Source organism: Condylura cristata, unplaced genomic scaffold (assembly GCF_000260355.1).
Source record: "Condylura cristata isolate star-nosed mole 26May11 unplaced genomic scaffold, ConCri1.0 scaffold00035, whole genome shotgun sequence".
Taxonomy (NCBI): Eukaryota; Metazoa; Chordata; class Mammalia; order Eulipotyphla; family Talpidae; genus Condylura; species Condylura cristata.
Window position 1 is genome coordinate 2,649,806 of NW_004567136.1, and position 12,684 is coordinate 2,662,489.

Below are 12,684 nucleotides of genomic sequence, written 5' to 3' on the forward strand. Positions count from 1 at the left end.
ACTCCCCTGGAGCACTGACTCCCCTGGAGCACTCTCTCCCCTGAAGCACTCTCTCCCCTGGAGCACTCTCTCCACTGGAGCTCCAGCGTCCTAGGGAGTACTCTGAGTATACTCTGTGGATACTTGCCCTGCCTACACGTCCTGCTTTCCTCTAGCACAATTTTTGCCAATACCACAGCCCACTTCACTCTTTACAGGTAAAGAAGGCCCTTTGGAACCTGGAGCTTTTTACCAAATCCCTGGTTCCAGGAGGGTTGGGAGAATTGAAGCCCTGCAAGGCTGGGCTCACAATGGCCAAGCTACCCCCTGCCTAGCAGGAAGTCACAGAGGGGAGAGGTGAGCCCGGACAGCTGAGACAGCCTTTGCGCTGGGTGGCCTTTTTATTTCATCTGAAAGAAAGTCTCAGGACCAGAATCACTTTCCAAAGAACCAGGTAATCACCTCTTCACACCTCCTGGCCCCTGGAGTCCTCCACTGCTTGGCTCCAATTAGCACAGACAAGCGCCATTTGCCCAAGGGCGACATATTTTTCACTGTTCCAAAGGCACCCGGATTGAGAGTCAGTCTTGCTTTGCCTGGAAAGAAAACAGAATAAACAAACTTAGAAAAACAACCCAGGGAGTACATTATGGCTAAAACAAAGATAAAGAAAGTATAAGTCACTAGGTTAGAAATCATTTCTATCACTTTGAAGTCTGAGAATACATTTTTGAAAGGAAAATGCAAAGCAAACAAGGGTGGTTATAAACACTGCCATCTACGATACTCAGTTTGCGCCAATAGAGGGGGGGGATCTCAACAAATGGGAATTTCTCCTACAGTCTGGCAAAAAGCCACCCTCTGCTCTGATTTGGGGAAGAAGATTATAAACAATGTGGTGGGGTCTGGTTTTACATTACAGATTATTTGCAGATATCCAACTTTGATTATAGTTTAGCTTTTTAGATTTTTATCACAGAAACGTATTTCAAAGAGCCCTAGCCTGCAGATGACGGTGGAGGAGCTTGTAAAAACAAACTCTTGGACTTCTTTAAGCCTAAGAAAATCAAAATAAAAAACACCAGACAAGCCGAGAAGCGCCCCCGCCCTGTGGACTTCTCTGGTTTTGTTCTGTGCTGTGGAGTTGTTCCTGAAAACGGAAGAGAGATTGTGGGACCAGTGAGCTGGAGTCAGCACCCAGCTGTGCCTGCTCTGGAAAGCGAAGGTCAAGCTTGCTCTGTGCCTGTAGAGACAGGAGCAGAGTCGAAGGCTCATGTTGCTCTAGGGCTAAGAGGCACAGGCCACTCACCACTGGGCACAGAGTGGAGAGTTAAGGGCAAGTCACATTCCGCCACCTCCAGTGCTGCAGAGGAAGCGCTGGCAGAGAACAGGTCGTCCTCCCCAGGAGGAAGGAAGAGCAGTCCCAAAACCGCAATGCTTCGGGCAACAGGGTGTGCTGAGGTGTGTGTGGGGGGGGGGGAGTGGCGCGGAGCCGCAAGGCGCCCACCTTCCAAGAAAGGCAGAACGCTCACCTGCAGCATGCTGGCAAGGGGTGCCTCGGGGTGCCTCTCACACTGCCCCTGGGTCTTTCATCCGGGGGCCCTGACTCCACCGATGAGTGCTTTAGGGGTCTGGGGCCCCGTCAAAGCCCCAGCAGGACAGAGGACACTTTGAGGTGGGCGGGCAGGTGGCAAGTTCAGTTTTTGTCAAACTCTGAGGCTGTTTAAAGGCCCTTCCAGACCCTCCCTGGTGGCAAAAGCGGATAAAGCACAGCATTATGAAGCAAGACTCAGCCACTTCACGAGTTCAGTCCCTGCCCAGGGAGCTGGCCCACAGGGCACAGCAGACCTCTCCTGACCCGCCCACAGCTCCCCTCAGCAGTGTATTTTAGTCAGTCTGCCTGTTCTGCCCCTGCTCTGTCTCTGCTGAGTCCTCTCACCTTCCCTATACCTCTGGCCTGTACCCCAGTTGTGTATGCATGAATAAATAAATCTTAAATAATAAAAGAATACCCTCCAGAATCTTGCCCTTCACCTCTCCCCGACTGGCCCTGGCCTCCCCTCTCCCATGAGCCAATGCTTTGACCTTCTCCCTTCCTCATAGTATCTCTCTGGAGACTTGCAAGCTTTCCAGAGACTCAAGGAGATTGGACTTGTGGATTTCAGAGAGAAGATATTCCCTACAGGGGGGCATCCTGTGTCCGTGCAATTACAGGCTATGGCTAAGAGAAGCCACCCTTGCTGCAGGAACTCTGTGTACATGGGAGGCTCTGGGGGCTGCCCTGGGAGTCTCTGGGCTGCCCGAGGAGCGCTCACAGGCCAACATAGTCAAGGATTCCTTCCGGAAATCTACACAGCGATCAGCAAGCCTGCATCTCAGTGGCTGTTATGGCCTTCTCTAGCCCCGTGAATCCACCCACTCACCGCCCCTCTCTGAGTCTTAGTCTTCTCATCTGCAAAATGGAGCTGCTGAAGCTGTCGGTACGTGCGTAGGAAATCATGTTAGCCACTACCAGCTTATAGCAGCGTGGATGTCGGCAGCCACCAGACACTGAAAGGCTGAAATGTACACAGCAATGCACAGGGACCCTGACCCTGCGTGTCAGGAAGCGGGAGGACTCCGCTCAGTTGTGAAAGAGGGATCTTCGCCCATGGGACACCCGGAAAGGGCAGGGAAGCGACCCTCCCGGGAGCAGGGAGGGGCGCCTGGCAAGCCCCCCACACCCACTTCCTCTCATGATTTTGAGGAAAGCGCCTCCATTTTCTGTGCAACCAATGATGAAACACACATCACTTTGTGCCAAGTTCTGGGGGCTTGAGTTTCCTTTCCTCAGGGCAGTACTCCCATGAGTCACTGGGAACCGGATCAGCGGGAGCTTAGTGGTTTTACTTGAGGGGAACCTACAGGAAATAATTTAAGAAGATAATAAGGGGGATTTTTCCTGTCTAGAAATGAGGCCCATGGGTCTTTGCAGATGACATTATTCTCTCATATTCAGAAATAAGTGGAGAAAAAGCATCTCAGCTGTTACTTAAGTCTGTACAAGGGCCAGACACAGCCCCACTGGGGCGGGGCGTTGCTGCTTTGGGGCGTCAGCAAAGCCCCAGGGCCCACAGACCAAGGAGAGCCTCATGACTCTCAGCCCCCCGCCAGCGCCTGGGCCTGCACCTCCCTGCCCCACCCCCCCACCCCCCAGTCTCCTCTCCATCCTGTTAGATCTGCCCACTTGTTCAGAACTTGGTAACCTTTGGAATTACAGTGAGGTCAAGGGCAATGGCTTTGAGTGGTGCCCTCCTCCACATAAGTGAGTTTCATTTAACAAATGCTTAATCCAAAGAAAGGGTGACTAGTCTCCAAATTCAGCCTTCAGAGCTGTCTGACTAGGATTTTTGTTCAAGAACTGGAAGCCATTGAACAGATACTAGAAAGTTAAATAATCACCTAATTAGTAAACTCTCTCTCATTGAAGAGGCCCAAGTCCAATTCATTTATTCAGTGAATAAATGAGCTCATGAATGAATGAAGGAATGGACCTGGAGTTGTCCCCAGAGATGACCTAGGTTCTAGGCCACCACCTTGATTTTCTTTTTTTTTTTTTTAAAGATTTATTTATTTGTCATACAGAACTGGGGTACAGGCCAGAGGTGCAGGGGCAGTGAGAGGATTCACCAAAGACAGAGTGGGGTACAGAACAGGCAGATCAACGAAGTACACTGCTGAGGGGAGCAGCGGGGGAGTCAGGAGAGGTCTGCCGCGCCATGTGGGTCACCTCCAGGGCCGGGGATCAAACTCGCACTGAAGCGACAGTGACTGCGACTGCGCTTGGCTTGCTTGCATTGATTTGCTTTAACCAGTTGTGCCACCCAGGAGGGCCCTCACCTTGATTTTCTACAAGAGGGCGTTGAGGCTGAGAGAGACTACACCAACTCCAGTGAAACCACTATCAGCGGCAAAGATACATCCCATGTTTCTGCATCCCCAGCACCTCTGTGGAAGAGTCCCCCCAACGCCCAGCATGTGAGGCAACCATGTCCAGGGAGAGGGTCCCCGCAGGTTTAGAAGCCAGGGTCTCTCTGCTCCCCAGCGCCATCTGTATAACATTGCTTTGAAGCCTGGCAGGCAGCTTTCATCACTCCCACGACTAATATAAGAGAAGCATAATAATATTAGTCTGGGAGAGAAGCTCCCTTGCTTGGTTCTCACGATTCCAGTGTCCTACTCCCTGGCTGTTATCCTATCTCTGATCAGTGTCCAGTAAACAGAAAAGAGCCAGCTTTATGCCATCACAGATTAAGTGACACCAGTTAAGGACTCCATCTTTCACCCTTTCTTTGAAATAAATCCTCCCATCACTGTTTTTTGTCCCCTGAGAGGAATGCCCGGGCAGGGAGGGGGTCTACTTCATGTCCAAACACAGAGAAATGGAGTGCTCTTGCCGCTGGCTGGGGGCGGGGGGTGGGGGACTGGGGGAGGGTGTGCTGGGCAGACCACAAGGATTAAAGCAAGCCTCATTTTAGAGCATTTTCATCTTTATCATTGTGTCTTTTTAGCCACAGAATGATCATCCCAGAGGGAAAGCTCAGCATCGAGAGCTGCCCCAAAGGCCACGCTGCAGGATGTGGGCAGAGTGCTCTCCAGGGCGGGGAGGGTGGCTGCTGGCTGCATTTCCTAGCCTGGTGCCATCTCTTCCTTTCATAAACTGCCTTTCTATTCCTGGATTCTGAAATCCCCAGTCCGAGTGGCTGCAGAGACTAGAACCTCCATTTTCCAAGTGCTGTGGAAATACCCGAAGAGCCCACCCTTTCGCCTTCTTAGGGCTTTTTGGTCCCCTGGGAAAAGCAACAAGCAGCTGTTGGAAGGAGCCGGAACCTCACAGGCTTGGCCTGATTCTAAGCCTCCACTTCCTGCCACACGTGAAAGCAATTCTTATTTCTGTTTGCCGTTAGAGCCCCAAACTCAACTTGGTAAATTGTACATTGGATCCATTCATACAGAGAAATAGCTTCCAATCTTTGCACTGCTTACCCTCACTTGAAAATTCCATTTCCGCCTGCTTTTTCCAGTTCTCATCATACCGTCTAGAAAGCATCAACCACAGGTCGAGAGACTACGCTTAAAGAAAGAGATGGGAATGGAAAATTCGAGAGCTTCAGGAAGCTCCAACCAGTGCATCTGAAAGCGGCTGCCCTTTACACGATGACAAAGTGAGCAAGCTTTAAAGAAATAGAGAAACGTTGGGAATAGGGAATATGAGCAGTTTGTATCACTTGATGGTCAAATCATAGCTTTAGAACAAATGCAATTTTTTTCTACAAGGCAAATTCTCATAATGTGAATTGGTTATAAGAAGTCAGCTCCTTAGGGGACATATTTGCTCATCAGACCTACAAATATTTTATTCGCTAACAGTGTGGCTCTGGCTGGCACCCCCTGCCCAGAGGCACTGTTACCTGCTGGCACTGGCAGCATCACCAATGCATCTTCTCTGGCCTGAGATCATGTTGTCATGTTGATTTTTATCTGAGCTCATGTGCAATTCAGGATTTGCCAAGTGTTTAGTTGTTTTTTCCTTCATTTTTGATAAACCTATTTATTGTTTTTAGGTTAAAAAAAAAAAAACCAAACTTACAAAGATAACTTTGCTGTTGAAATTTTGCTGAAAAGAACTTCTAGCTGCCAACCTGAAATTCTTAACTAGCCACTCCCTCCCACCACCACCAATTGTTTGTTGCAATGGTCCATATGTACTCTAAAACAATAAGGTGAAGTGCTTTAGGGACATAGTTATTCTATTAGAGCAGAGGTGGGCTTGAGGTATTATACTCTGAGATTTTGATAAGCTAAAGTGAATTCATAGAACAGAAGGGTGAAAGGTCTAGAAATCAACTTGAGGAGCAGAAAGATACAGGGTTCACATAGGAATCACAGGTCTGTCCTCTTAGACCTAACCTGTGTTTCTACAGAATGCAGAAGCCAGCCCACAAGGTCGATGTTATAGGGGACTCAGAGTTTTAATAATTAGAGTTCAAAAAAGGAGTGGAATGATCCTGTAAGGGAGTGAGCTCCTCATCAGTGAAAGAATTCAAACAATTATAATCGATGACCTTTTACCTAGAAAGATAGAAAGGAACTTCTCCAGTAATGCTAAGATGTGACCTTCTCCAGTAGGATCTTAAGACTGTCGGGGGATGCACGGACGGATGGGAATCCTTCAGAGACAGTTAACCAAGGAAGGAGCTGTGACGAATACCACACACGAGACACAGGGGCCCGGCAGCTCTCTCACCCAGAGAGCCTGTCACAGTTGCTCTCCTCTTGCAAGATCAGCCTTTCCAGGTTCTCTTCCTCTTTGAGCCCAACACCACCATTCTCCCATGCTTCCAATTTAATGTCTCCACCCTTCTGGCCAAATTCTGCACTCACTTGCACTTATCTTGTCTCTCCCCTGGAGGAGTCAAAAACATCTCCTCCACCTGGCTGCCATTGAACGCTCCATACTCTGATCTTGCAGAACAGACCCCACTGGGACCACAAGTGAGGTCACATGTTAAGGAAACTTTTCCAGAAAACCTTACCCCATCTCATGAACTCAGTACAAACTTGAACTTGGTCCGCAGGAAACCTCACTGGCCAGCCTGGTGGTGTGAAAGGGATCTCTGATGTGTCTGCACGTGACACTCCAGTGAGCTGGTGTGAGAAACTTCAACCACATAAAGGCAATTGCTTGGCCCTTTGGTTTTTCTCAATCCATTTGTGCTCCTGGGGACTCCTAATCCACATGCCTCCTGCTAATATATCCTTGATTCATCAAAATATTATTTTGTAAGAGTTTTTTGATGTCTACAAAGTTTGATGTGTCTCTTAATCCCTGCCCTGTTTTGTACAATAAAACTCTGTGTGCTAACAGTATTTAATGATACCAAGAGACAAGGAGGCTACAGTCTGTACTTTGTATCCCAGAAAGTATAAGAATAGGCCTTGCAAACAGTCCCATACCCAACTGAAGGCAACTGTGATTACATCAGGTGGAAAGTCACTTTTCTTTACATTCGTCTTCAGGCCTGGCCTCTAGGGATGATGCAACTCCTTAGGAAATCCAGCAAGTCACCCCACTTCTTCACTTTCTTCTCCAACAGCTGTTTCATGAGCACCTAAAGTTCCCTGGGTACTGTCCCGGCTCAGGCATCCAGGTATGAGAAATGTTCAGTTCTTGCCCTGGAACACACATCCTGGAGAAGAAAATAGCTGCATAAATACACCAGTCCAAAATGGGTGGTAACTACAGTGTGGCTAGAGAATAGGCTACTCTAGAATTGAGGGGTGGCATCTACCTCAGTCCTGGGGGGAAAAGAGGGAGTCGGGGAAGACTTTTGAGGTTGTCCAGAAACAATGAATTTCTCTTGAAATACAAGATATAAATTCCCAGATGTATGTTTAATGTGTCACCCATCAACAAATTGCAGTATTTATAAATAAAGGAAGGAGCAGGAGAGGAAGGATATGATAATCACCAAGTGCTCAAAAACAAATGGAGGTACTTTAAAAATGAGATACTCTGCTATCTAAGTTTCATCTAAGTTCTAGTCAAGCTGACTTTTTAAGAAACATAGGCTTTGGTCCTGGGCTACAGAGCTGTATCGGTGCCTGCAGGCAGGTACTGGGACCAGTTCAGGCCAGGCATAGTTTTCTAAGCCAGCATTTCACAGTGTTGGAGGGATATTGGGGGTTAAATCCATCTCCCATGCTGGCATATTTCATGTAAAATTCAAAGGCAGTTTTATTAAAAATAATGAGATGATGATATTTAGTGCAAATGTCACATTACATTTTTACTCATCTGCCTCATTTACTAACAGATTTTCTTAATTATTTTTCAATGATAAAAGCAACACCTTATTGCATAGATTTTAGTCTGCTAAATAAAAACATAAAGAAGAAAATAAAAATCATGTCATTGCTCAAAACAATTATACATTCTGAATATATTTGCCTTTCAGGTAAAAGACTGTCAAAGTAGATGTGTGTTTCAGGACCCATGATAACCTGCAGAGAATATTCTTGTAATGACTGGACCTGAGGTCTCCTAATCAAAATTGCCCTAAACCAACCATGAATTCGTTTAGCTGAGAAATGACCAGCTGATCACTTAGATGCGACCCCAGGAGGATCAAGGTGGTTTGGGTTACAACTGCTAAATCCCTGGACCCAATCTTTACTTTGAACAAGCCAAACCAGTTGAGATGATCAGCCGCAGAGTCAGCCTCCAATCAGACAGCACCCAACCGCATGTATAACAGAAAGCACAGTCAAGATCAGAAGAAGCTTCCAGCTAAACCCAAGCCGAACTACTGAGCAGTAGAGTTGTGAGCAAAAATATGGTCTTAGTCTTCCATTAAGTGTTGAGGTCTGGATATCTAGCTCAAGATTCTCTCCCCTGTGGGAGCTGATTTTTCCTTTTGAATGTTTTGAAGTAGTTTGTTATTCAATAAATACTAATTGAAATACTATCTCATACAGGTATACTGAGAAGTTTAAAAGGTTAATATTTGTACAATATTTTTAGCTATTCCTAGATATATGTAAACTCAAGTGCTTAATTATTTCTCCTCTTGTTCTCCTCCCCAACTCTCCACCCCCACCCTACCCATCCACCTCCTTCAACATTATCATCATTATTTTCAGGTTTTAAGCAATCATCAAGATTCCACAATGTATTTGGAAAGAACAAAAAAATCTCAAACACTGGCTTTAGTAATAGATTTATATTTTAACTCAACTTCAACAATGATAATTGTTCTAATACTTATGCTAACCAGAGTGACTGGAAACTTTTGGTATCAGAGCAAGTATTTTTGGTGAGTACATATATTTTTGCCAGAGAAATTTAAATAGTTAAAACTTTGTAAAAAAAGAATAACTTCGATTTGCCTAGATTCCCCAGTTAGAAGCGAACTATGTTGAGACCAGACCTGTCGTAAGCAAAATCTACTCATTTCACTATGTATGCTGGAAATCAGCTGAGTCATCCAGAGCAAAGTTGAATATCATTTCAGAATTTAAAAAAAGTTCTTTCCTGCACTAACGAGTACTTAATATATATTTATATTTTGGTGCAATTATTCATAATGTTAGATTATAATAATTACTGTTTTATGAACATAAATTTCCTACAACTTGTTCAAAGTGATTCTATATGATTCCCTGTATAATCAAAAACCTAGAGACTAGGAAACCAGCTCCAGAAATTACATACCAGGATTGAGTTTTCATAGATTCTGTGGGGTAGAGACATCCTTTCTGCTTGGTTTTAGAAAATATATAAGCATGCCAAGGGTTATTATAATGTATCTATTTGCCTAATCTTTCATATGAAATTTTTGCTATCATCACATGCTAGCAAAGCAAATTTTATAAATAACAGATCTTATAATTGTCTCATGGATTTTTTTAGTTTGCGAGACACTTGTATATAGCATGTCATCGCCACTTTAATCCCCCAACTGTCTGGATAGGTAGACTAGGTTTATGTGATTAACTCCATTTAGTTAGTAAATAAGAAAGCAAGCAAGAAAATTTGTATACTCAAGGTCACCTGAGTATAGTTAAGTATAATATGTGGTATCTCTATTAAGTGACATCTCTAAGTTCAAACTCAGATTTTCTGATTTATGTGGTATCTCTATTAAGTGACATCTCTAAGTTCAAACTCAGATTTTCTGATTCTATTTTCTGATTGGAAAATAGCATATTTTCTAGCTTTACATAGTTCCACTGACTGATGAAAAGACTTGGTCAAAGAACAGTTAAATACCTCTAATTTTGAATGCTGATTTGTCCATGCATTAGCTAAGTAACCTGGGACAAATTACTTAACCTTTCTGAGTTTCATTTTCTGTATACGTTGGAAAGAAAATAACATACTTCGAGGAATTTTAGTTAAGATTAAACAGTCTATGTAAGGTGCTTAGCACTAGAAGTATTTAATAAATGTTGATTGTTGTTATTATTTTGGGTAGTTGTTGCTATTACTCATCTGGTAACAGATTGAGGTAACTAAATTCCCACTTGAGATTTCAAGATCTGAAATTGTTATTAGAATTCTTGAGGGAATGCCAATTCCCCCATTCTCTTGAATTGATGCTTGGCTAGCTACACAATGCCACCTCAAAATGTAATACACAAAGACAAGACTCAACATAGATAGTATTTATTACCTTTTGTGGTTGGTTTGTGGGGAGTGTGGCAGCAGTAAAGAATATTGTGCAGACTTTTCTCTGCTACTGCTTACTTACAGGAAAGATGGCATCTTCAGTAGAAATATATTTGTGATAAGAACAACTCAGTGCAAATTTAAGCCATTTTTAGAGCCCCACAAAGGATGTTGACTTGAAAACAAACTATTATAGCACAACCAGAAGATAGCATCAAACAGATCCTTGAAGTGGGCATGTTCATTGAAAATTGTGTAGGTTGTAAGCAATGAAAGAAGATAGTGCTGTGTTTGTTTTAGCTCCATCCTAGTTCCCTTCTTCCTTCACTTACATAGAACTTAACTATTGCTGTTACTCTCATCTTTTAAATGCCTTAATTGCTTGGAAATTTTCTAGAACCGCTTTCATCTTGAAGTGCCATAAGAGAGAGAGACCTTTTCTTTTCGCTTACTCTGTAAACCTGATTCTACCACCTTTTTCATTTCACCTGATTCAAGACCGAGTTCATGCATCACTTTCTGTAGCATCACTTTCTGTAGAAGTCTTTAGAGACATCATCTCTGTCACCTGTCTTCTCCCAACCCCAGCATGGGATAAGGAAAATGACTTTGGATTGAAAATTTTCTTCTTAAAACTTCCTAGATCTAAATGACATTTTTTAGAATGTCACAGAAGACAGACAGTAAGTTGGACAAAACCCTACGAAGTAGATCAAGGGTTGAAGACCAGGACTTGAGTCGATGCGGGGAGTTGTCACCTGCTCCCCAGAGGTAAATCTAATTTTGTAAAATAATGACTCTATGTCCACAAAGATTTTAATTTTCTTTTTCTTTCGTGAAAAAAACTTCAGTCCCACCACCCTTTTAAATCCTGCTATTTTCTTATGTTTATAACCTGAGAACCAAATCAAACTTTTTACTTCCAATCTTTCATCAGTCATCAGTAATAAAGAGCAATTCTGTGTCTGAAATCTTGTGTTCCAGTGGAAACTGAGGCAATGGAAAGCATGTGTGTATTTTTCTAAGTGATGTTACAGTATTTGTGGCTACTCTGGACCTTATCTGTAACTACTAACATTGAGCTCTAAATGTACTTCAGGGATGAGTTAAGAGTAATGTTCTGTATGAGAACAGCTGCCTTTTTTGGTTAATCATTAGCATCTTTTTATGTCAACTATTCCACAGACAGCTTTTTAACTGATAGATATTTAAGAATGTGACTGTATTAAGAAGAGAGTGGTAGTATTCCAAGCCATGGCATGGAATTCTGGATTTCATTTGTTTGGTTATAAAACTGCTGAATATGACTGTAGTTCGAGACCTCAGTGTATTCTAAGGTTTCAGTTCTTTTTTCCCAACAGATACACAATGAGGATTCCTGGGCAAAGAAAGACAGGGCTGGGATATCCATGAGCTTTACATCCAAATACTTTTCCTAAAGTGTCAAAATAAGGTGAAGCATTTTACAGTTGATTATGCTAATCAATTCAGGTAAGAATCACCAATGGATCACAGTGGTTGGGGAAGGGATAATTACTGGGTCTCAAAATACTATCCCTCAGATTATTAATTGTTTACAGAGAAGAAAGCTTATCTTCACAATGGAGAGATCTACTTGACAAGTATCTAAATATAGGAAAGAAATATATATCATGTACTATGTGATATGATTCATTTGAAAGACTCAACATTATCCACCCACATGGTATTCTTTCCCCAAAATCCATAAGCTGAATCTAAACAAGAAGAACAATCAGACAGATCCAAATTCTATGTGATTCCGTATGTTCCAAGTCTATGACATGCTACCAACCAACCACCAATATCCTACAATAAAAAGAAATGCAAGGGAATTATATGAATTAAAGGAGAATAAGAGGCATGGCAAATAAATGCAATATCATCTTTAATTAATCTCCTCTATTTAAAAAAACCCATAAAATATAAGCCATGGGTTAGATAGTATTATCAATTCAATGTTAAATTTATTGACTGTGCACTGTTATTATGTGGATTATGCTCTTATTCTTAGGAGACACTTGCTGAAGTGTTTAGGGGAATTTTTAGAATGTCTCAATCTTATTTTTAAATATTTCAGTGTGTGTGTGTGTGTACACAAAACGTTATGTATGGAGGAAGAAGAAGGAAAAGAAGGAGAGAAGGAGGCGGAGGAGGAGAAATTTAAGACAGGAAGAAAGAGAGCAAATAATCTAAAATTGTTCTGAATATGCAGGTGAGGGAGCTCAGCTAACAGAGTCTCCACAGTAGTGACCAGGGCTCACTGTTAGAAGCCAGGTGGTAACTGCAGCCCACCAAGTGGAGTGACATAGACAATGTCTTCTTAAACTTCAGGCTGTTTCTTCAAGATACTCCAATTTTGCATGAAATGGAGTTCCTATAACATCTTAAATTTTCACATGTGGGTTTCACTGAAAGAAAATTATTTTATTTCCTATTACAGCCCTGGGGCCAAGCTTCTTGGATTTTGTTTGTTT